Source organism: Thermobia domestica, chromosome 3 (assembly GCF_964235325.1).
Source record: "Thermobia domestica chromosome 3, izTheDome1.hap1.1, whole genome shotgun sequence".
Classification (NCBI taxonomy): domain Eukaryota; kingdom Metazoa; phylum Arthropoda; class Insecta; order Zygentoma; family Lepismatidae; genus Thermobia; species Thermobia domestica.
The window spans coordinates 159432984-159457426 of record NC_137456.1 but is presented as its reverse complement, the minus strand read 5'-3'; positions in this window follow the sequence as shown (position 1 = coordinate 159457426).

Sequence of the window (24443 nt, the reverse complement as noted above, 5' to 3'; positions counted from 1 at the left end):
CTTCTCAAATGGAGCAAGTGACCTGCCAAAAATGGCAGAATACCTAATGATGATTATTTATACACAACACTAGAAACTTATCTCTTGTTCTGTATTTTGTATTATAACGGTGCTTATGTGGGAGTCAAAAATAAAGGCTTAAATTAATGTTTAAAAAATCTCTGTTTCAGCAGAACAGGAAAACACAGTAAATATTGTAATTAATTGCTTATAACACAGGTAGAATTAATAAACACTATAATATAGAATTCGTAAAATACTTATTACAATACTTATTACTTATTACAATTACTTATTATTATATAAATGTATTTTTAACTTATTGATATAGGATACATTATCGTTTATGTTGATATCAATTGGTACCTTCGTAACCTCATTTCATTGATTCATAAGGCAAGTTGCGTTCTTATTTCCTTAAAATTTAATAATTTTAGTACTAGTTTCGATGACTTCTAAATGATAACGTGAATATATATCAATATCATAGAAATATTAAATGTTTACAATTTTCAGATCTTACAGAAAAAATAATATAACATAATCGAGTTGCTTCTACAAACTCAAAATGATTTGAGTAACTATTAACTTCAATTTTTCTTTCAACATGGAAATTAATAACGTGAGTAATAATCATCTGATCTAACAGTAATATAAAATTGAATATTTTTGGTAAGCGTTTAGATTATATTTACTCTCTCATTGCTCGTCTCGTTGAACGATCATGGACATCATCCTCTGGGCACATGAATACAGTTGGTACAGGCACTTCCCAATCCATGTAGTTTCTCTCAATGGTTACAACTGTTGGGTTTTCTTGATATTTCTGCCAACTTAATAATACCATCGAGAGCGTAAAGCAAACGCAAAATAAAAGTACTAACAACCAGAATAACCTAGAAAAAAACAAAGAAATTACTAGACAATCATAGTAAAACTGGAATTTACTTCATCATGAGAAAGAGATATAGCTAGAAAAAAACAAAGAAATTACTAGACAATCATAGTAAAACTGGAATTTACTTCATCATGAGAAAGAGATATAGACCCTAATAGCCTTATTTAGAAGAACAAATACATTACAGGTTGCATTATTATGATTTCTTGCAACGTTAATATCAGAAACGATAACAATCGTACTTGTTTCTGAAGAATTAGTAAATTGATTTTTCCTCAAACCTAACGAAAGTGAAAAAGCGAAAGAGAAGAAAGTGACCTCTCACCCCACAGATTCATTCTCCCTGCATTAACCAACCTTTAATGTGTATATTTTTTGGGTGCCCAGATAGAAGCGAATACCACTGCCAGACTCACGAATGATCTGTGGGAGTCTGTGAAGACAATGATAGGGGGATGCCTTCCTCCAACTTAGGTGCTAGTGCAATCTGTTCCTATTTTCTGTTGTGTGAAACTAGTATGTCTTTTGTATATTTTGGTGTCTAAGAGAAATTTATGAAAAAGAAAAAAAGACACATTTAAAATTTTCTGTTTTAGGGAGCTGTATTTGGTTCATTCTGGTCCTTTGTTAATCTGCTTTATCACACATGTCTTAGTCAAAAGGAATGGTGTTTCGTTGCACATACCATTTCTTCTTGCTAGCGTTTTCTCCTACGGTTACTGCGTGATTACGGGATTGTTAGGAGAAAAGCAATAATACTTCCAGTGGACATTCCTGTGTGGTATTGCGATGATTTCAAATGTAATTCTGCACTGTTGGAAGCGTAGCCATTGCTGTATTCCATGTCTTTCATTCTCGGATGGTCAACACAATTTCCAGGCTGTAGTGTCCTGCGTTGCGAATTTTCTTTTCCTCTACGGTGATTATTTGCTTGCTCTTTCTGAAGCCTCTTAAGCAGCAGAAATGTACTTATATAATTTATTTCATCTCCGTTTCTTCGTTGTCAGAGATTTAAATACATACTATTTCCTAGGGAGATCCTAATTATCATGGCGCTTAGATAAGGAGTGTCTTTATTAAAGTGTCCTGAATGATAGTGACCTACACTCTTCTACTAGTTTCGATATCTATTCCTTAGTTGACCTATGTGTACAATTTCCCTTGTGGTTTTGTTTGTGATGGTTCATCCAGAACTCCCTTGTGTGGTTCATCCAAAACTCTGGAACAGTAATATTTTCTTGCAATAACTGAATCTGCCTGTAACCATTCCTTTCCTTCCCGACATTTCAAATTAAACTATACTTTAGTCAGCATTTGGCGCCTCCAGTCTACAAGAGAATTATATCTACTTTTAGCAATTTTGGACACACTTTCATCACTAAGATCTCAATAAGAATCTACTTTTAGAGCTTAAAAATATTAGGTTTTGGGATTTAAATAACTCTTATAATGTAAAATGAGTTTAAACTTTGTTTAACTTTTCCAAGCGTTCCATACAAAGTATATTTTATTAAGTTCCATACAAAGTTTATTTTATTATTTTGGTAATGTGATTTAATTTTCCTTCTGCTCTGGATTCCCCTTTTTGATAGCTCAATAAGTTCGATTTTTCTACTGCTTTTCCTATATAAGTGTCTGTAGAAATATTTATGCAATCTCTAGTTAATATCAATCCTATTTCTATTCTAAAATGGTCTACAGAAATACGTGAACCTAGCTTGGCACGTAGATGCAGTATTGTTAATTATCACTCCAGAGAATTTTGATCATTTTTTGTATTTCAGGAACTCGTAATCCATGTCTAATTAAATCTTCGAGGTTTAAAAGCTGGACAAACCATCAATAGTCGAACATACATGACTTCTCTGACAGGAGAAGCTTTGCAACTCCTCGTGGAGTATCGCATTGAAACGTGCACAAGCGGAAGGACATGTTCAAAGACAGAAACATGCTTACTTCGACGATTCGCAACGTCGTCGAACAGGAAGTATAATGATTTTTCCTCATAGCCCCTGAAAGTTATGTACTCCTCTCATACATGTCTTGGATGGAATATGAATCTGATATACTGGAACTTCTTTTCTCACAAAGGCAAATGTTGCAAACTCAAGATGATAACTGTCGCTAGTGATTGTGATTGATGCGAATCTATTGTCAAATGTAACACGGTACACGCGATCGTAAGTTCCAAACGAACACGTTTACTCGCTGGAGAAAAGGGACACACTGAAACCACAACGCAAAAATGACTTTCCTACGATTATTATTATTATTATTATTATTAGTAGTAGTAGTAGTAGTAGCAATAATACCATGATTAGTATTATTAATATTAATAAGTATGATGAATAGAAATAATAATAATGAGGAGAAGAAGAAGACAAGAAGAACGCTACTTCCAGTTGGATTTCGAGAGGTCACATCTGGCCGGAAGTGGCTAAATCGGGGTCAAAATATATTCGTTGTCGTCTCCATCCTATCAGGCTTCCATATATGCAATTCGTTTTCCGAAGTCACTTCGATTCCGGAGATTAGCACGGGGCTGCATGCTGACCATTTCTAGTTGGAAGTGACCACTCGAACGTTGGGTCAAGTGGTCCAATATCCTTATCCTTTCTCTTTATAGCCTGGGGACCCACAATATGTGAATCCGGCTGACCTGCGACCACTTCCGCTCTGAGATTTCCAACCCGAAGTGGGATCAACCTGCATATAGTGCTCATAATAGCCTGCCAACTCCAAATATATGATTTGGCCAGCTCTTTGGCCTCTCTGCTGTTCAGAAATCACTTCCGGTTATATCCGACGAAGTATCCGATTCCGCTTGCACCTGGCTGGATGCCCCAATGTTACCCATTACCTTATTATTATTATTATTATTATTATTATTATTATTATTATTATTATTATTAGTAGTAGTAGTAGTAGTAGTAGTAGTAGTAGTAGTAGTAGTAGTAGTATTTCTTCGTCTTCATGCCGATCTGGCTTTCATGTAGATTGAGACATCAAGCCAGCGATTCCAAGGTATGGTTGTTTATGGATTTTCAAACTTCCATAGCAGTGGTTGAGGGCAATCAAGACGGGCCGAAGTCCTTCGATACTGAAAGGGCCTTTGTTGTCTTCTTCTTCTTCTTCTCTTTATTGTTCTTATTGATATTAGTATTATTATTATCATCATAGAAAGCCATTTTTGCGTTGTTTTATCAGCATATCATCTCCACCGAGTAAACGTGTTCGTTTTGAACTTACGATGCATATCGTCTTCAATTTGATATCGATTCGCATCAATGATGTATCAGAGATCACAATCACCACTGACTGTTATCACCTTGAGTTTGTAACATTTGTCTTCGTGAGAAAACAAGTTCCAGTATATCAGATTCATATCCCATCCAGGGCATGTATGGCCAGAGTACATAACTTTCAGGGGTTATGGAGAAAATCACTGTACTTCCTGTTCTACGACGCTGCGAATCGTCTGAGTAAGCATGTTTCCATCTTTCATCACATCCTTCCACTTGTGCAAGTTTGAATGATACTCGTCAAGGAGTTGGATATCTTCCCTTGTGAGACGACGTATTCGCTCAGTGAGTACTAATGTGCCTATTCTATCAGTAAGCGCGGCTGTGGTGACTATGCCAATAGAAATAGCTAACATGTTAGGGCCTAGGTAAAGTTTCCAACTCTTGCTTTATGACTCTCGAGTTCCACTCTGTCTTATGTGAATCATTCAATATTGCTCCAGAATATATACAAAACATTTTCTACGATAGGCTGTGCAGTCTCGCGCAATTCTTATCTCGAGTAATTGGGGCAAAGTTTCAAATATTAAAATCAGACAAAGCGACTGCCATAAACTAAAGACCGGTGTTCTTACGAGTTGTGTCTCTAGCTCTTCAACCCCATAGTGAACAAACTCGTGATGTAGGAGTTTGAGCATACTTTTATCAAGGACACTACTGAAGTTGGAAATGTTCCATCGTGTATGTAAAAATTAATTTCAAGACCAATCTTGCCTCGTAAGCCAATCAATATTCACTCACTATTTGTCTTTTCTCCAACATATCCGGTTTCAGCGAAATCGTAGGTGTCTTTCGAACAGATAACAACTTTTAGTTTTCTATTAGAGAAAACCTGACGACTAAGTAACGTTAGTTATTAATAATAAGTAGTGTTTTCGGAGATTCCTTACATAAAAGAACTTTTTTTTCTCTTTTTGGATCGAAAATTTTATGTGTAAAGAGCTAAGTTAGAGTGGAGAAATCAGATAACTTAGTCGCCAAAAATTCAAGAATAGTTGCAACGTTCTGTTAAGCGGCCCTTAGTATCAATAACTGACATCTTGCGACACCCATGAATTCCCGAAGATGTTTCTGTTTTTGAAATACTGGATAGTATCTAGACCAATCAATATGACCACCTTTGCTGTTGAAACAATAGGTATCCACTCCATGACGTCCGTGGCAAAGAACTGTAAAAAATCAGCCGTCACAATAGAGATCGTGTTGATTTAGTTAAAATAGTGACACATAAACGTGAAAAGGGACTAGATATGAATGGTCGAACTTTCGAATTACTGGTAATCAAGAAAGTTCCGTAGTGTTTTGTGGAGGTCTGTATTCCATTGAGCTTCACACTATGAGTTGAATGCGAATACAGATAAGGCGAGGGTCATTTGTTAGTGTGGGTATAGATCCAATATACTATCTGGTTGTGAAAATTCAATTACACTGTAAAATTGCGTAAGGACAGAGTGAACATTGGAGCTCCACAGAGCGTTATAAGGGCGTGTATGCTGTACGAGTTGTACTGGGGTCAAACGCCGCTTCAGCAGGACGGAAGTTTTGCCAGACCTTTGGTGATGGTGTTGTGACTACGCGGACATTGCAGCGGTGGTTTAACAAGTTTAAGGACGGTGACGAAATACTCGAAGACGTACTACGTGCCAGAAGATCAACACATGTATAAAACGAAGATCTTCAGGCAGCATTTGAGGCAAGCAGTGGTCACACGTGAAAGGAACTGGGACTTCAATTGAGGAGTTTGATGAAATAAGAGCGTAAGCGAGTTTACGCCCTTTTGCATTGAACGCATTTGTGGCTTTTGCCATGCTTGTTTAGCCTCCTGGTAACAGTTCAATTCAATATCGGAGTAAAATGCTGCATATTACATTGTTTTATGTAAGAGAAAACACTACTTAAATTTTCAACGTTCTTTTTCTTCAACTGCATGTTTCAGACTTACGCCCTTATTGCATCAAACTCTTCAACTCAGTGTGAGTGGAGAAACCATTCGTCAGCACCTCCATCAAATTGGAAAGCACTACAAGTTGGGTCAATGGGTCCCACATGATTTGACTCCGGGCCAGAAAGCAACGCGTGCAGACACCTGTATTTCTTTGCTATCTCGTCTGAGGAAGGAGCCATTTTGTGATACGGTGTTGACATGTGAAGAGAAGTGGATCCTGTAGGAAGCTCCACGACGCCTTCATCATTGGTTAGCATCCCATGAACCGGTTCCGAAACAGCCGAAGCCAGCGCTGCACCAGAAGAAGGTCACCCTCTATGTTTGATGGACTGCTCGCGGTTTCGTACATCAGAAACTACTACCAGCTGGTCAGAGCATCAATGGAACTATGTACTGTCAGCAGTTAAGCCGTGTTCAATAAAAACTCAAAACTGTGGAGCCAGCACTTCTGAATCGCGAAGAGGTCCTTCTGTTATAGGACAACGCGAAGCCCCACATGCCTAGGATGATCCGGAGGTTGAGAAATACAATTGCATCCGCCATACTCCCCTGACAGTTATAAAAAATAAATAAAACTTAATAACTCTTGAACCAAAGCACAAATCTCAATCAAATTTTACAAATAGATCAGGTTTCTGCATGGGATGTTTTTTTATTATTTCACTTTGATGGATCAACGTAGGGGAGGGGAAGGAGGGTGAGATATACAAAAATCAATGTAAATAAGAATAAATTTAACTAGGTTTCTGACTTAATAACTCTTGAACCAGCCTACTGATCTTACTCAAATTTTCAATATAGATGAGGTTCGAACCTGGGAAGTTTTTTTTTTATCATTTCACTTTGACTGTAGAATTTGGGGATGGGGAGGAGAGGATGGGAGGGGAAATATTTGAAAATTAATAAAACTCTTGAACCACCTAACCGATCTCGATCAAACTTTCGACACAGATAAGATTTGAGTCTGGTATGTTTTCGTCATCTTACTTTTACGGCACAACTAAGGGTGGGGTATGGGCATATATATGTAAAAATCAAAAAGGAAAGTGACTGCCTTTTGGACTTCATGACTTAAATCACTGGACTGATCTTAATCAAATTTTCTACATAGATGAGGTTCTCATATGTTGTGTTTTTTATCATATCACTTTGACGGTATAACTTATGGGAGGGGGGAGGAGGGGAGAGAGATATAAAACTATATAAAACTTAATAACTCTTGAACCACCCGATCGATCTCGATCAAAGTTTCAACATCGGTGATGTTCGGGCCAGAAAAGTTTTAGTATATTTTCACTTTGACGGTAGGATCTACAGATAAGGAAGTGGTAGATTTATATATAGAAATAAATGAAACTCTTGAACCACCCAACTGGTCTCAATTAAATTTATATATATATGTGTGTGTGTGTGTGTGAGTGTGTGTCTGTATGTGTAAAAAGGTAAAAATGAAAGTGACTGCTTTGTGACTTCATCACTCTTGGACCATCCACCGATCTCGATCAAATTTTCAACATATATGAGGTTCGAACCTGTGATGATTTTTATCTGTTCACTTTGACGATAGAACTTATGGCAGGGGAAGACGAAAGGAGTAAAAAAAAAAAATAGAACTTGATAACGCTTGAATCAAACTACCAATCTCAATCAAATTTTAAACATAGATGACATTCGTTCCGGAGTTGTTTCTTATCGTTTTACTTTTGACGGTAAAACTTAGGAGTTGGGGGAGATATATATAAAAATAAATAAAACTTAATAACTCTTAAACTACCTGACCGATCTCTATCAAATTTTGAAACGAGATTAGGTTCGAACCTGAGATGTCATATCAGTTTTGTCATATCAGTTTGACAGTGTAACGCAGCGTTTCCCAACCGGTGTGCCGTGAATGAGCAGTTGGTGTGCCGCGAGGAATCGAAATAAAATTATTAATTTTATAGCAATCAAGTTGTAAAACGTAGGGAAAATGTATATTTGTATTTCACATTACTATGAACCTCTACTATGAATCTACAATTTTGTTTCATACCGTGTTACTGTTCTATACATTTCTAATGTTCAAAAAAGTATTTGTTGTCATTGTTATGACCATTATTGCTTCTTTATTGTTGCACACTATTTCGTAACTTGAAAATTTAAAATATCATTCAATCCTTTCGACAAGTTACCTACATTTGTGTTTTAAAAGTGAAAGAGATTAGTTTGTTCGTTCGTTATTTAGTGATCTTCCTTGTTAGTAAAAGGTTGGATACAGTTTTTAAAAAGAAAGCGTATTTTTAAAAACTTGAGACCAATATTTCATTCCAATTGTTTTCTATTTTTTATGAAAAATAAGCATAATGATTTACCACGGGGAAAAACCAGTGTTCCAGGTTTCTTCTCTGTCAGAAGGGGATCAATAACCACAGAAAAAAATACTACTGTGTTTTATATTCACAAATAATATCTATAAGTGTGCCGCGAGAATCCAAGTAACACCCGTAGTGTGCCGCAAGTTGGAAAAGGTTGGGAAACGCTGGTGTAACGTAAGGGAGGGGAGGGGGAGAGACATTTAAAAATAATCGAAAATGATCGATATCAAAGTGCACTTTATTAATAGTAAATAGTAACTGACTAACGAAACATATTACAATTTTTTTCTTAATTTAACCCTCGAAGCGGGTAATTGATTCTAGTAGGTAATATTAGTAAATAAATATTAGTAAATATTACCTGAGTATAGGTTGTACTCCCTTTTTTGTAGTGTAACGTAAACCATGGACAGAAGTTTCCCTGAAGTAATATCTTATATGTTGCATCATTATTGAAAAATTGAGTGTTTTTTCCTTTGCTGCTTCAAATTATCTGTCAAGAAAATAAAAAGGTAAAAGCACATTTACACTGGACATAATAAATGAAAATATTTGCTCTATGTAAGTTCGTGATAATCAGTTAAGTGGGTGATAATCATCATTAGCACTAATTTAACACTAACATGTGTGGGCTTGACCTCAATCAGTTAAATGGGTATTACTAAATTCACGCTAGCAAAATCAGAATATTCTTTACGTTTTAGTAACAGTACAATATTTTTAAATATTATAGGTTGACAGCTCTAATTGAGCATTGACTTTTTGGTATATGTTTTAAAATTAGAGCATGTTTTGGTGGAGCTAGATTCATTTGAAGACAGCCCCAACTATTTTTAATAATGCGACACTAATTTTGTTAACTATGTCAAAAATTAATGCTAAATCACTGCTGACGATACCAAATAGAAAGAAAATTAGTTGCTATTTACATTAAAATTGAAGGATCAAATGTTTTCTTTGATGATGCTAACATTAAAGATTTTCATATACGAGAGCTGACAAAAAGTAATGAGAATTGTTGAAAAAAAACAACTATACTTACATTTTTAACCAACCATAATGTAATCACCTTCAAAATACTCCCCTTGTGCCTCTACACACTTACTCCCCTTTTGTCTTTCGAGAATTTCTATGTAGAAATGATAATATATTGACTGCCCTGTAGATACCCACTCTTTATGAACAATTCCCCTGGAGTCAAAAAAGCACACAAGCATGCATTTCACCTTGGATTTCGACATGCGGGCTTTCTTTGGTCGTGGTGAATCTTTCGAACACCATTGCGCACTTTGAAGTTTCCTTTCGGGCTCATATTGAAAACACTATGTTTCATCACTAGTGACAATTCTGCTCACTAAACCCGCGTTAGATTCCACTTCGTCTAACAAATAAGCCGTCACAGTTCTCCGGTCATTTTTTGTTGTTGTGTCAGACTTTTCAGAGCCAATTTGGCACACAATTTTCACATTCCTAAATTTTCTGTTAATATCAGACGCAGTGTTTCTCGATTCATGTTCAGTTCATTTGCAATCATTTTCACTCTTAATTGTCTATCCGAACGCACAAGTTGCCTCACCCTGACTGTGCTCTCTTCCATTCGTGTTGTTGTGGGTGTTCATCTTCGATTTTTGTTCTGCCTTCCGAAAATATTTTGTGCCAACGATACACCTGTGTCATTGAGAACACTTCATTTCCAAAGATTTACTGAACATTCCGGTACGTTACCGCGGTAGTCTCACCAAGTTTCACACAGAAAGAGATTGCGTAGGGCTGTTCAATATTTTAAGTGTTTCCATTGTTCTGACGGGGATCCAACACACGACAGCACTCTTCAACCTCTAACTCCACAATGAAGAATATTTCATGTGTGCCACGCGCTGTGATAGTGGAACAGGCCCAAAGTCACCCGCTGGCGGCGGTTTCAGTCTGCAGGGTTATCAGCATCAGCTGAGAAAAAGCATTCTCATTACTTTATTATCGGACCTCGTATACTATGCCTCTCTAATGAGAAGATAATATTCTTTCTATGCGGTATTGTCAGGGCTAATTTAACACTAACTTTATGTATGGGGTTGTTGAATGTTTGTTGAGTGGATGGGGCTAGGGTTAATCTAGCCCCACCCACAAACTTTATTTTACTTTTTTAACATTTGTGCTACAGCACAATTTATCATTATAAGTCGCTAGCACAAATTGGACAGTAATTTTTGGCATGTATTTTAAAATTAATGTTGGTAAGAGTGGTACTAGGTTCCAGGGTAAGTTGTCCTACCAATAATGGTGAATTTTGTTCTATGCCAATAATTAGTGCTGACGATATATCATAGAAAGAAAATTAGTGCTTTTCAATCTCATCATAGAAATGAGGGATCAATTGTTTGTTTTTTGTTTGTTTTTTTGATGATGTCATCATTAAAGATTTTTTTATATCTTTTTTCTGGCTTTCGGGTAAGGAGCACTAATTTTCTTTCTGTGTGGTCTTCTCACCACTACTTTAACAATAACGTTTTGCATGGATTTCATCTCAACCGATTCAGTGGGTGGGGCTGGTGTGAACATAACCTCGCTGTTTTTTGACGTTTGTAATATCACATTTTTTGAAAACATTATACGTTGTTGGCATTAACTGAATACTAATTTTTGACATGCATGAATATTAGTGTGGTATGGGTGGGGCCAGGTTCATGGTCACGTTGTAACATGGCCAGAAACAGTGAAACACACATAGTTTCGTCAAGGCATCTGCATTCATAGGGTGGTGTGGGGCAATGGGCGACACTTAAGGATTTAGAATAGTACCGTAAAAAATCCATTAGACATATTGAACTGAAACTTTACTCCAAACTTATACTTACCTTTGGTAAGATAATAAAATTATTAACTCATGAAAAGTCTTAGTCTTAAAAAATGTTAATAAACACTGCGGCAAAGAGCAACAGCTATGCTCATTACTAATTATTTATTAATTTTTCATATTCGATTCCCAGCTTGAGTTCATGTGGTTCGGCTCCCACGTTAAACTGTAGGTCCACGTCACATATACCTTCGCTGTTGAAAAACTAATTTTAAAGTCAACACTAAACTGACCGCACAACATAAACACAAAAGAGAATTATCGGAGTCGAATTCTCATGTTTCCAAAAATCCATGACGAGAATATTTGGCTTGGTCGGGTAGGCAATTTAATGGTCTAGGACTTCGAGCCTCCTTATCCCCCGTTGTAGTTAGTGACTGCGGCACACCTAGGTACTACAATATTAATACTAACAATTTAAAAATTCTCCCTTTTTGCCCCGAGACCAGTACAATTTTTCTTTCCCTTTTTACTAGTATCACTGTGGTCAGCCTTTCAAAAGGTTGCTACTGAATGATAAAACAAAGTCTTATATACATATATATATAACCATATACGTAACAGTATTTTAATAATATTACATAATATAATACGACACATTGAATCAACATTCGAAATTTTAATAGCACGAAAATTACATTCCTTGAATGAAACTGAAATAATTTTTTGTTTGTTCGTTTTCACAAGCGCATATCAGAGCTATTGATTGTAAACAACCTAGCAGACATGAAGCCGACACAAAAGACACCGAGGAACGCCGAAAGCAGACGGACCTTGCGGAATGACCCTAAGAGGACAGATAAAAGCCGGACCACCGAGGGACCCAGCATCAGTGGACGAACTGATCAAATAACCTACACCTGCCCTGAGGTCGCACTGGATTAGGGGTACACCTATCCTTACCCGAGGTCGCATTGGACTGGGGATTCTTACTACAACCAAGCCTCGAGAAGCTGCTTTGAGCTGAGGGGGCTATCTGTCAAGACTCACCAGAACCGGCAAGTGCCTTGGAGACTGCCTTGAGAGAAGGGGCACCGTGCAAAACACCTATTTCGTCTAATCTGGTCAATAACAAGATATACAGTATTTTAGTCTGTAATCAAAGACATTAGTATTTAACAAATTTTATTATAAATTGTTGAACGGGATAAATCTCGGTCTATTATTAACTCTACCAAATCATTACATGGTGACAGGCACCGGAGTTTTGTACGGGACGCTCTTTTCATTACTTTGTAAGCAGGCAGTGATAAGTTCAGTATCAAAATCCATCTAAGTTTCACTATGTATTTTTTCTTTTCTTTTTTCTTTTTCGAGTGCAATTAATGCCGGAAATAGATCAGGTAAACAAACATACAGATCAGGAGAGAATAACACAAATATGACAGAGAGTGCATCTAATATATCCTGTAACATGCCACATTTGACGAAGAATGCGGGACACGTGCACGAAGACCCGGACTGATTTTTTATGCTATTCGACCATATGGCAACCATGCAATCATGGTCACCAACTAGGAAGAAGGAAATTTTACCGATATGTCTACAAGACACAGCACTAGATCTCGTGGTGCAGATTAAAAACCAAACTCAATTTGATATCATGTCATATGACGATTTAAAATCTAAATTAGTAGCATTATGTAGGCCAAAGATGCAGAACAGGAGAACAGGAATTATTCGTATAAAGCAGAACGGGAATTATTTGAGGTTCAAGGAGAATGGATGAGACCATAGACTCATACATCTTACGTAGACTCCGAGCAATCAGGCAGTTACTACCGGAGGCGACAGAAGAGCAAAATATCCATCATTTATCGTTGGGATTACAGATATTTTCTTAATAATATAGCATTGGAAAGGTTTGCAACAGTAGACGCCCTACAGAGTAAATTAAACAATTTTTTACCCGCCAATGACCTTTTAAAGGAAAGAGAGCGTGTAGAGTTATCACAAAAACTGCACATGCTATACGACCAAAATCATATACCTAACCCGCAGAATACATCCTATGGCTTACCGATCGAACCAAAGACAATACCACCTGTACAACCGTTATATTACTATACCTATCCTATACACACGCAACCAGTCACAAAACCAATGCACAGTTATGTACCTACATATCAACAACAAATGAATCCTTCCATGGCCATTTCTCAACCTAACCCTCAAGAATATCAAACCTCAAATCAAGAACCTAAGACCGTTCCCCACCAGTAGCAAAGTGCTCCACAAAATGACCTCTCTACCTTGGTCAATAAAATGACAGAATGGTCGCTGGTGATAGCCCAGACGTGTTACAGAAACCAAACGGGGAATAGAGACCAGGGAAACAGAAAGAAGAATAACAATAATAACGAAAAAAGCGGGGACAATCTCAGAACAATCAGCATTCTACAGCCACGGAAGATCAAATTTTGGTGTGCACGATATGTCGGAAGCGGGGGCTTGGTGCATCCGTTTGTTATAAGCGTAACAAACTCGTAAGGCAGCCCCTTGACAAGGGGACCGACACTCATCATCACTCGGAACAGGGAGACCAAAGAGAAACTAGTAAGCACAATAGCATAAATTACGAAACTCCTGTAATAAAAAACAATCAGGACAATTGGCAGAAAAACGGGAAAACATTGCATTACAGGACGAAAATAACAGGTCGCATTTAACAATGAAAACTAAATCCGGCCCTCAGAATGCGGTAATTGACACCGAAAGTACGGTATCCCTCTTGTCAGCTGACACCGTAACCCCTGGGACAAATCTAATTCCATTACAGACAATAGTAAAATTCAATAAAATTTAAAATAGGTCAAACATTTACTCATTACTTTAGAGTAATTGACAGGACAATCCCAATAATTATAGCGATTTATTTTTTTCGAACGTTCGCATTCCACCATCGACTTAAATAAGAATACAATCTTTCTTTAAACCGTGGGACGTTAAACTTAATTCATTTCATTTTTCGTTTAATTTCAATCTTTCTTTAAACGTCCAAGGATGTCACTGCAACCAGCTGAGCCCAAAGAAAATAAGTTGTCAGCTTTTACGACTCAGTATCGCAGACATACCAGAACTGTTTACCCCGGTATACGTGACTAAGCAAATAACTTTACCTCCACGGTCACATACGTTTATAGAAGTGGCAGGAAAGAAAAAAATAGCTGACAAGGAATTCTTGTACATTTCATTTCTTCCAGGAATCCGCGAGAAACATAGGTTAAATGCCATCGATCAGAAGATAGAAGCAGACAAAATGACAATTTTAATTTCAAATCCCAGTAGCATCAGCGTCAATATGAAAACGAATACACCAGTGGTGGTTCTTGAAGAGGGGCACGAAGTCTCTTTCAACGCCTTAGAACAACCAATTTTTTTAGAAGAAGCATATCACTTTAGTCCAAAGAGGAAACAGAAGAACGCTTAAAATACACAGAGGAACTTTTCAACAGAGAGCTCTTTGACGTTAACCCCGACTTGGACAAAAAGAAAAAAACAAGAAGTTTATGTCTTATTGTTAAAATATAGAGACGATTTTACGTGTGCTCCTGAAGACATCGGACATTTTAGGTGATATGTTCATAAAATGAGGATTTCTAAATGTGTTGTATTTCAAGACCGTTCCCCAGCTAATCCATTACACATCAGAAATCAGGTAGAGAAGCAGATTCAAGACCTTATCAAGGCAAAAATAATCAGGCATACACACAATAATGAATTTTGGTCCCCACTTCTAGTGCTCAAAAAACCTAATACGCAAAAATTTCGGATAGTTCTCAACCTACAGAAGTGTAACAATTACACCAAGTATTTATCAGTGCCATTTCAATCAACGGAGGTTTTAAACTCTATAAAGGGGAAAACGTTCATAACAACTGTCGATCTCTCGAATTCATACTTCCAAATTTTGTTGCATCCTAAGAGCCGCAAATATATGACCTTCGAGCTCAATCATACCAGAAAATCATACGAATTTTTAGGTGCACGATGAGCCATTGTACCTCAAGTTAAAGCTTGCCTATCGCCACGAGAATGATTTTGGAAGGACTACCCGATAGGATTACAAATTTTGCCGATGACCTTGTTGCCAGTGCATATAATTGTCTACAGCACTTTCAGGATTTAGAGTTGCTATTTCAAAAGCTTAGAAAACACGATTTTCGGGCATCACACAAGAAGACACACATCGGCTACCATGAGCTTAATGTATTAGGACACCTTTTTAGTGGGGAATCCATCAAAATATCTCCAAAGATAGCCAAGAAAATACAAAATTTTAAGAGATCGACTACAAAGCATATTCGCGAAAGCTTTATAGGCCTATGTTGAAACCTTAGAGCTCACACCAAAGACTTTACCACAAAAATTGAGGCTTTCCAACAATTTGTAACATCTAAATCTAAATTTTAATGAACAGAGAGCACGATGTTCTCTTTGAACAATTGAAAGAAGACATATTAAACGCCCCATCACTCGCTCATTTGACGACTCGCTCGAAATCCGCGTCTATAGCGATAGCAGTTTAATGCAAATAGCTGGAATACTCGCTTGCTATGACGCAAAAACTGACACTGAGAAGGTGGTCGGCTATTATTCTCGGAGGCTAACGAAAATTGAAGAGAAAGTTAGCATATGGCCAAAAGAGTTGTACGCTCTCATATATACATTGCGTAAATTTCACTACTTTCTACTAAAAAGAAAATTAAATCTATACAGGCAAAGTGTATAGCGACGATGAACACGCAACCTGACAAAGTCGGAAAATATACAAGATATAAGCTATTCTTACCAGATTATGATTTTATCATACAGTATTTACCAGGGTCCAAATATCCAGCAGATATAATCAGTAGGCTTGAAGAAACCAAAGATATTAGAAAAGAGGAAGAAAAAGGAGGGGAGAACGAATAAAAGAGTGGAGACTACCATGGTTTTAAATCAAATACTCTTCAAGTTAATATCATAGAAGCAGGAGATGACAACCTTTTACCAAACATCGCGAGAGAGCATCTACAATTGCAAAGACACCATTTCCGTTTTAGAAGGAAAGGAACCGGACAAGATCCCCACGGTTAGGTCAGCAAGATTTTTTGTCTGAAAAACGGCATCTTATATAGGAAACAAAACCATCCTGATTATGGCTTACTATATCTCTTACGTATAACGAAGTCCCTAGTCAATTTGTGGTTCACAAACTTCCACCGCCACGTGACCAGTCCACATTTTGGGTTTTCAAAATCGTACAAAACCACCATAAAAAGATCTTTATATGCCTTACTAAGGGGGGGGGGGGCGTTTTGCCACTTTTTCTTCGGAACGAAATGTAATACCTGGCAAAAGTGGCCAATCCACAGGGACATTTCAGGTATAGATTTTTTTCAAATCAGATAATATCTTCTGTGAGAACTATTGCATCAAAATTTCAAAATTTCACTGAAAATTGCAAAAAATACCAAAATTGTTCATTTTTTTGTTGTTAAAGTAAACATATTTTTGGGTTTATGTATGCCAGATGCTATGAAAACTGACATTCCAGTCTCAAAATGCCAGTTATATGCGCTTGGGGGGTATAGGGGTGCCTCCTCTGGGGCCGGAAAAGAGGGTAAATTCAGTACAATTAAGCGTTTCTACAACTTTTTTCGTCCTTGCCTTTTCCTTCGGGACTTGCTGGACCAATATGAAGGTGAACGTGACAATTTTTTGGATAGCATAGTCACTGGAGATGATACGTGGTGTTATCACTACGAGCCGGAATCCAGAAGACAGTCCATGGAATGCCGATTGTTACAAGCGCGACATGTAGGCTCTGGTTCATCGTTGGCAAAAGTGCATAACAAATGGTGAGAACTATGTGGAAAAATGAGTCTGTAGCTGAAATATTGCTCTGTTTAGCTGTGCTGTTGTTAGTTATGTATCTACATTAGTTTCCATAAAAAATGATGCATTACTTCGGGAACGACTTTCGTAGATTTGACTGAAACTGTTATGATTGCTTAGAGATAAAATGTAAGCGAGAGGGCTGCGGCACATATAACAACTGTGCTTCAGGCAGCTTCAAAGGCTGGAATTATAATTTCTCAAAAATCTAGCGACATAACATCTGCTTTAACAGTAGACAGGAACAAAATAAGGCGTGCGAAACTTAAACTTGCTCGGAATTTAAAAGGGGGCCGCGGTGGCTCAGTGGTAGAGCGTTCACCTCTGGTGCTTGGGGTCCCGGGTTCGATCCCCGCCCCCGCCAAGTGTACTTTGTGGTGGACAAACACCATGTGCGTGGGTTTTCTCGGGGTTCTCCAGTTTCCTCCCACTTCCTTCATTCTAAAATTTCATTCATTTCTCATAATCACCATCTCCTTTAGCCTAACCGGCATAATCGTGGGACGTAAAACTCAAAGATTTCATTTCATTTTCGGAATTTAAAAGAAAGTTCTAGAAATGATGATTCCATTAAAATCCTATACTTTGATGATAGAAAGGATGGCACTGAAGCATACACAGGCATCGGTAGAGAAGAGCACTTATCACTCGTGGCTGAACGTAACTCTCAATACGTTGGTCACGTGACACCATCCTCTGGCTCACCACATGACGTGACCACAGCTATTTTCGAATACATCATGAACCAACTCAGAGTGGTTTTGATAAAGTTAAGGTTCTTGGGTGTGATGGAACATACACTAACATGCTTAGAATGGAGCTGTTCGTCGAAAATTAGAGGAACTAACATGAAAACAAATGCAACGAGCTATTTGTCTCTTGCATTTTAATGAACTGCTGTTCCGAGCTCTCTTCACGCATATTCATGGCGCTTATTCAAGCCCCTATTCTTACAAACGTCACATAGTTTCAAAACTATCTAACTGTGAAAAAGCTTTCAATGTTGCTATTCAAACCAATAAAATGTGACTTACCTCATCCTAGTCCAGAAGAGCACAGAAAACTTAGTAAGGACCTGAGATTCTTGTTCCAGATATCTCAAACCATTGACTCCAGAGCATGCCCGAAAGAGCTTGTTTGTATGTTCCCTGGCAAACTAAACAAAGTTAGCTGGTTGACGAATGCAAAAAGAATTTTAACATTGTATATTGCAACAAAAACCTACCAAGAAATTAATAGAAATTGTGACATTCATACTTAGAGTCTGTGTGGTTATGCAATGCCGTATCAGAACATAGTCTTCCATTGCTGATGGTCCTCTCACGTCTTTGAGGCCATTTAAGGTCTAGATACTTACCAAGGGAATACCAGGCTGTAATCCGTTCATCCATTCAGACGAATGCATTCTTTGCACTCCCAGAAAATTTCTTCTCGCCATGATGACTGATGGTCGACTTGCTGTCCGACAAGATGCATTACATAAGATTCTTAGTGCTCGAGAATACGAAGCAGGAAATCTCCATAACTCCATTATATATAACATCATTCCCAGACTGAATTTTGAGGCAAACGATTAGACTGCAATGATCTTTTGGGAAAGCACTGATGTTTCAATAATTGTACTACCAGTAAGTTCTATGGACGGTACCAAACAAACAGCTCATGGTCAAACTTTTACTTCCTGACAACACTGTGCCAGAATAGTAAATCATCGTCCATCCGTGCCACACGGTGGCAGTAGAACGGATAGTGAAATTCGTCACTGAAGAAGCCTCCCGAGTGTGTGCCAGTGATGCCAGAGGCGGAATAATCAGGTCAACCTTGCTTTCTAGGCAAGCTGCGTCTAAATTTCAATCATAATCCCAATTTGTGACAATTTTTCCTGACATTGACTAATCGGATCAGTACATCCGGCTCAACATATGGGTGGTTGATTGGATAGGCCTAACAGAGGAGCCCTAGGTGCAGCCACCTCTACATGGTGGGCTCTGGGTCACTTGGCCAGGCTATACTGCCAGGTGAGCGAGGAGCTGCACAACCGCTTAACTGTACTGAATTTGCCCCCTTTTCTGACCCCAGAGGAGGCACCCCTATTCGCCCCAAGGGCATATAACTGGCATTTTTATACTTGAATGTCATTTTTCATAGCAACTGGCATGTATTTAACCAAAAATGTGTTTACTTTAACATAACCAAAATAAATGAACAACTTTGGTATTTTTTGTAATTTTCAGGTAAATTTTGAAACTTTGAGACAATAGTTCTCACAGAAGATATTATCTGATTTGAAAAAAAAATCTATACCTGAAATGTCCATGTGGATTGGCCACTTTTGCCAGGTGTTACATTTCATTCCGAGAAAAAAGTAGTAAAACGCTGCACCCTAATGCCGTACCTCAAAAACTATCTCGTTCACAAAATACGTACGTGCCAGGATTTCCAGCGTGTAAAGATACTGCCACAAAAGAAGCAGGCCGAACTATTACATCACCCAGTAGGAGAGATAATAGCAACGAACTCTATGACGAACTCGGGCCTTTCCCAAGTAAATAAGGAAGAATTAAATACATACTAGTAGCCACAGAATTAGCTGTACGTTATGTGATCGCGAAAACAGTAGACGCCATAAACGCGGAAAATATAGAGACATTCTTGGAATAAAATGTCATTCTCAAATTGGGAGCATTCACCGTTGTACTGGGGAAAACACCCAGTATATGGAGCCACTAGTTCACAACATTTAACGCAGAAGTACGATTTCACCTATAAGTACTCACCTGCATATAATCATCCTTCCATAGGATTAGTACAAGAAACAAATAAAATCATACAGAATTGTCTCAAATTTTTCGTACAAGAACACCATACGGAATGGGAAAGATGGTTACCGCACGTTATTTTTGGCATCAATACTTACGTACAAGAAGGAACTAAATAGTCAGCAAGCTTATTATTTGGTTACGAACCTAGGATCCCGACAGAGTATACATTCGAATCAAAACAACATATACAAATTGACAGAGATAAATTTTCAATCATCAGGAAGAAAGTACAAAACAGTCTAGAACAAGCAAATCTTAGACAAAAGAAATTCAATGACAGATACCATAGACAGATATCTTACAATCCAGGGGACCTTGTTTCAGTTTATTACCCTACAAGAAAGATTGGTTTACCCGAACATTTCACCGTTCACTACAAAGACCCGGCCCGAATCTTGGAGAAGCTTGATTCAAATTTATATCGAGTCGAATTACCATCTAAATTCAAGCACAGAATTCAAGAAATTGCAGGTGGATATTTGAAGCAATTGTACGGGGACCAAACTGACGGAGTACAAAATTAAGAAAACTAGAACATAAATACAAAATTAGCAGTATAACAAAATTCTGAGTAGTTACCTAATAAATGCTAAAATGGATCTCTCTCTTCCCCTTTAATAATTTCTTATTAAGCCACACCGTGATGTGACTCCTCCTTTTACCACGTGTGGACCGCTTATATTCCCTCATAAATGTTGATACTAATTTTTTCAATTTTCGTTCTTTTATGTTCTTAAGATATCATAGACCACTTAAGAATCTCTTAAGATGGATTTTCTTTACTTTGTTCTTTTTTAAAGCCTTGCGCACCTTCCTTGTGAGACGAGAATTCACTGCCACCATTTTTTCACAATACTAAATCAATATAATTGAAAGAAAACGGTAAAAAAAAGTAATAATAACATAATAATAACATAATAAAAGCATATTACATAATAACGCATTCCTTTTCTTTCTTTCGTAGGAAGAACCGAATAGCCAGATCAGCGATTTACATCTGCATACTGCTAAGTTCGACAACCTGTGGCAATGAACTGATATTCAGCCAGCTGGGACTTACAGTCGTTAGGTATAAACCGATCAACAATTATATTGACACCGAATTTGTACTCTATCGTCTACATTTAGATTTTTCCGCTGTACGGCTTAAGAACGAATCATGTTCTGGATATGAACTAGAACCAACCAACAAAAACTACACATACAGAGTGCGACGTCAATATCAACACCGATTTTAATGACCGACATGCTCGACCGACACCTACAATCAGTGAACTTGTATATATTTATTAATCACAGTGACGACATTTCTGCCCACTTTGAGGGAAATGATAGACTGCTTTGATCCAGCTTAGCTGGGACGGAACTACAGTTTTATTATCATTTCGTGTATATCGCAACAAGTTTTCTAAGTGTTTAGTGTTTATAGTGTTTTCTAGTGTGTATACAGTTTTTCCACATGTGTCAGTGTTGTGGTGCCGATAAATATCTATAATCACAATTGTGTATTTTTTCTCAAAATAATCTTCCAGATTATTTTTTTCCAGTGTGGGGGGTGTAAATATTCCCACATCACGACAAAAGCACATGTCAACACAACACGTGCTATAGATTGTAATCAGCCTAGCAGACAAGAAGCCGACAGGAAAGACACCGAGAAACGCCGAAAGAAGACGGACCTCACGGAAGGACCCGGAGAGGACAGGTAAAAGCCAGAACACCGAGGGACCCAGCATCACTCGACGAACTGATCAAATAACATGCACCAGCCCTGAGGTCGCACTGGACTGGGGGTACACCTATCCTTACCTGGGCTCGCATAATACTAGGGATCCTTACTACAAACAAGCCTCGCGAAGCTTCTTGAGCTGAGGGGGCTATCCTTGAAGACTCGCCAGAACCAGCAGGTGTCTTGGAGACTGCCTTGAGAGAAGAGGCACCATGCGAAACACCTATTTCCTCTCATCTGGTCAATAACAAGATAGACACTATTTTAGTCTCTGTAATCAAAGACGTCTGCATCAAAATAAGAGAAAAGGTTCATATGGACCTGTGGGGAAAACTGCATAGTTTCATTGTCCAAAATCATGAAAAAGCCAAATTTCAAGAGGCCCTATTTCGAATTCCAGAAACTGTGGATGGTGGTCCTTATCAGCGTAAAGGAAGTCACGCATACGCCATCCAAAAAGGCATATTTAATTCATGTTCAATGGGTGTGCAGAGTATTCCATGCAGTGTGAAATTCCCAGACATGCCATCAACCAAATTTTGAGATATGTTCTGACTTTATGATTGGTCCAAAGCAGTCAAACGATAAGACTTGATAGCAGTGATCACGGAATCCTTTGGCACGATGTTGGAAGTGTTAAAGATCGTCAGCAGCACGCTCTCTCGTACTCGAGAAAACGCATGCTGCAATGTTTTCTTTCACGTTTATAAATGAAGAAAACGTGAAATGTACCATGACGAAATACATCACATAACACGTTATTCCTAACACAGAAAAACATAGAGTTGCCACTTCCCAATACTTCCGACTCCCCTTCAAAGCATTGGATGTCCATATTTATCATGGCTTACTTCCCGCCTAATTTGGATCCTTCTAGAAATCAGGGTATATGTGAAAACTCTATTGAGAGTATATCTGACTAATATTTCTGTAGGAAATACCCTGTACACCTATTGAAAATTGACGACATATGCACTTTTGGATTGTTTATGCTGGGCTTTTTTTATGCTGATAAGAACCACCATCCACAGTTTCTGGAATTCGAAATATGGCTTGTTGAAATACGCTTTTTAGACTTTGAAACTATGAACTTTCCGCCATAGGTCCATATGAACTTTTTCTTTTATTTTGATGTGAGGAATCAACTCTTACAGTTTATCGATATAGTTTATTAACACCCTGCATATATATATAATGTCTTGTACGGAAATGCCTGGGTCGCCCAAGCGTGTGCGCGGTTGCCTGGGACGCCCTCGTCAAGGGGGAAGGATCAAAAAATAAAGGTTTTTTACTTTTTCTGAGCAGTTACTGATCTTTTTCCACCACGGAAAAAAAGGGATTTTGTAGCACTACGGTATGTGTTGTACGTTTAGAGCGTATTTAGACGGACTATTGGGCTGAGGCCCTCCGCGAATTACTTTTTTTAAAATCATTTTCCCGCATCTGCAAATGTAGATTTTGTGACCTGTGTAGTGGATATACCCGAGAAACAAATCTTTTATATACACTACTGTCAGCTTGAGACTGCATTACAACTCAGAATCGGATTATAACCCGTCCTACCTCCTTCTGAAAAATGGCTTGTAAATGATTAAAATCATTATAATAAAATGTAAACCATATCTTAGGATTTGGAAAGGAGCAACGAATCTCTTTGTTCAAGTGAAAATTTTGCCTCATGGAAAAGGCCTAATTAAAATTTATTTTCGCACGTATTGCTGCTCACCGAATTCACGTCCAGCCGGAAAGTAATTTTGTTCTTTACCTACAATTTAAAGCACAAAATATTAAAATGTTTTTTATTAGGTGCTAACTGATACACAGATCAAATATAATTTCAGAGTGTAACGGGCCAATGTGGTGTCCTGGCTTCTCCAAAAATGCCCGGCTTCTAGTTGTCCTTCAAAAGTGTTCAAAATGTAGGATTAAACTTGGACAAAAGAAACAATATAACAAAAATGTAAATTGAACGACAAAAAACATTTTATTGATTTGCTTCGTAGTTTTGGGGAAGTGATTATTTATATTATTAAAAAACAAATTTAACGTGGATTTTTGTGGATCCCTAATTACGAATATACCAATTATAAATATGCATGTATTCAGATTTTAGAATATGTTAACGGCAGTGATTTGTAATACTTGTATGTATACTTCATCTGCATCGCCAAGGTACTCTACAACAGCTTCACCTCAGATTCATCTACCGTAATATGAGTTTCATCTTCCTTCCCTAGAATAAGCCTCAAATCTGCCCACCTCCCAATGTTGAAGACAACCAATGGCTTATTTAGGATTTTGTTTCGAAGGACTATGCCCAACACAAGGAAGGAAGTGGGCAATTGCCCACCTGAGTTTGAGAATTAAATATATTTTAATTTATACATAAATTGAATTTATAATGGCAAGAATTGCAGATCGATAAATCCTATATGATATGATACAAAAATTTACGAGTAAATCTAACCCTTTATTCTATTCATACAAGAAAAAGGAAGCATCCTCTTGGCCTACCTAATTTCCCGGGCTAATTATTCCCCCGTTTTGATTTTCTTTAATTCAAACATTTCCTTCTTTTAAACATAACTGAATGGTATTTTTTCCTTTGTTATAATAACTGAAGTCCCTTCATGTTGATATACTCGCAAGTTGGTGTGGA